The 2546-nt window shown below is 54.4% G+C and overlaps 1 pseudogene; it reads right to left on the reverse strand.

The window, feature by feature from the left end:
• Positions 1 to 2110: 2110 nt before the first annotated feature.
• On the reverse strand, positions 2111 to 2212 carry LOC142720730 (U2 spliceosomal RNA; annotated as a pseudogene).
• Positions 2213 to 2546: the final 334 nt, after the last annotated feature.

A 2546-nucleotide genomic window follows, 5' to 3' on the forward strand; every position in this document is an offset into this window, starting at 1 on the left:
CAGGATGGCAACCCCTGCAGACTTACAGTCGCCCCCACCAGACCAGTAGGACGGGCCATGGGTCCACTGCCTGGCCAGATGATGGTATGACCTGGAAGAGGGGAGAGTACATTCCTGCAGCATAAAAACATCACTCGACTGTCTGGAAAGAAAAGTTAACACCATCTGACATCTAGTCCTATCTCTAACACTCCTCACATTGAGGCCAAAGATGTTAAGTTTAGCAGCCATGGGGGAGAATAAAGAAGGTTAGTGCAAACGATACACCTTAGTTACCAGTCTGGTCGGGCGGATCCTCCTCTCTGGAGCCTGGCAGGTCCGGAAGATCCAGCAGGCTCTCTGCCAAATATTGTTCCAGGATTGAAGCCACCTGGATGTCTGTTGTGAAGTCGATGACCTCAGGTTCAGACACGAGTTCCTCCACCATCTGCTCCATTTCCTCCTGCTGCGCAAGGGAATCTTAGCAGATTTCCACAACTTTTCGCTTTGAGGAATCAGCAGCTGGGCTGTCCCTCACCTTTACCTTCCTCTGGATGGCACCTGAGGAGACAAGAGGGGGAAAATCCTCCAGGGAGAGGACTCCAGCAGCTGGAGGGGAAGATGTTAGTGCTGCTGGAGCTGGGGAGAAGGGAGGCTGGGTTGGGAGAGGTGCAGGTGACAGGACCACTGAGATGGGTGGGTAGGAGAAGGTGAGAGCCTCAGTGGGGGTGACAGGGGTTGGGGACGGGGGGGGGTGGGGAGGGCCGGGCGAGGGAGGGTGGGAAGGGTAGGGCGAGGGAGGGCCGGGAGAGGGGGGGGAGGGACTGTCGTCATCTTACCATCCTTCTTTTACCATCCTTCTTTTTCCCGGTCTTCTGCGCCGCTGGAGCTCTGGCTGGGGCGGGGTTCCCTCTGGCTGGAGCTTTCGCCGCTACAGTTGCCCAGGATCGATCCCTCTTCGGGCAGTCCTTGTAGGAGTGGGCTGCTTGTCCGCAGAGGTTGCACATTGTCCGTTTCGGGCAGTCTTTGGTCTCGTGTCCTGTTACCCGGCAGTTCTTGCAGGCGTCCTCCTTGCAGTCCTTCATCGAATGACCCTTCTTGCTGCATCTCCTGCAGATCTGCGGCATGTCCGGGTAGTAGATGAGGCCGTAGGAGTTGCCCAGCGAGAATGACTGGGGCAGGTGCTGGAGGCCGTCTTCCGTGCTTGAATCCTTGTTGAGTCGGACGATTACCGACCACTTGCCAGTCCAGAAGCCGAGTCCATTCAGGATGTGGGTGGGTTCCCTCACCACTGTGCAGAACCGCTTCAGGAGCGTGGTGATGTCTTTGCCGGGGGGTGGGTTTCGCATTGAGACCGTCACCCGCCTTTCCTCTCTTTGGACAGGGCAGTTGCCCACAAAGCGAGAGAAAGGGGATTCAGGCCTCGCCGCTTTCACCATCTCCCAGTACCTTCTGCAGATGTTGATCGATGCGAAGGTCACGAAGAACATCCCGGTCATGAAGGCCTGGATGCTGATGGTCTCCGGCTTAGCGAAGCCCTGGTCCAGGAGCATCTTCTGGCAGAACACTTCTTCCGTCATGTCCGGCACTCTCCCGTCCACCTCCTTCAGCTTCAGGGCCACCGTCTGCTTCATCCAGGGCTCCAGGGTTGGAGCAGCCTGGTTCGGCTTCCTGGTGGCCTGTTGGCTTGAGGAGGCTTCAGGAGGAGATGTCCTGGCCTGGGTCTGCTCACCTGGTCCATCAGCCATCTCCTTCCGGGTGGCAGGGTTGCTGGTTGAGGCCATGGCTTCTTCCAGCTGTTCCTGTCGCTTTGGGGAGGATCTTCGATAGCTCTTTCCCGAAGGGGGCGGAGCTATGCAAATCTTCTCCTTGCTGGCCGAGGTTCTTCCACGAAATTTCTTCCGCAGCGGTTCCTCGTCGAGCTTCTTCTTCTGCGGCCGAGCTTCTTCGAAGATCCCCTTCAGCAGCGGCTCTTCTCCGAATTCTCTGTCGAAGTTCTCCTTCTTCCCGGCAGCGATCTCCCGGAGCTTCTTCCCCGATGGCGGCTTCTCCCTTCTGGATCGTCGTCTTCGCTGGTTCTTCTCCGCAGTTCGTCGCCGGCTTCGTCTGGAACGCTCTTGGATCGCTAAGCTAGTGTTAATAGCCCCCAGTGGTTCTCTGAGCTATCTATCCTTACAAGGACTGATAATAACAGATACTACACTTGATCTTAGCCAAAAGGCCGAGAAGCGATTATTATAATTATTGATAATTATTACAATTTTTCCCTCCATGGTAAGCTTCCTCATGTTCCACATGCATATTTTTTGATTTACCTTCTGCGCCACCATGTCCCAACTGATAAAACCATTATCGCACTCACTGAAGGAGACACCTAAAATTTTAATATTATCAGACACAGGAATCGGTATATCTCTAAGGGCCATGCTTCCTATGTTTAAAATATGACTCTTGCTGAAGTTTACTTTAAAACCGGAAGCACAGTAATAAAACTCGATTTGCCTAAGGGTTCTCTGAAGCGACAGGGCATCCCTACATAAAACCGCCACATCATCCATGTATCCCAC

This window comes from Rhinoderma darwinii, unplaced genomic scaffold, assembly GCF_050947455.1.
Source record: "Rhinoderma darwinii isolate aRhiDar2 unplaced genomic scaffold, aRhiDar2.hap1 Scaffold_503, whole genome shotgun sequence".
NCBI lineage: Eukaryota > Metazoa > Chordata > Amphibia > Anura > Rhinodermatidae > Rhinoderma > Rhinoderma darwinii.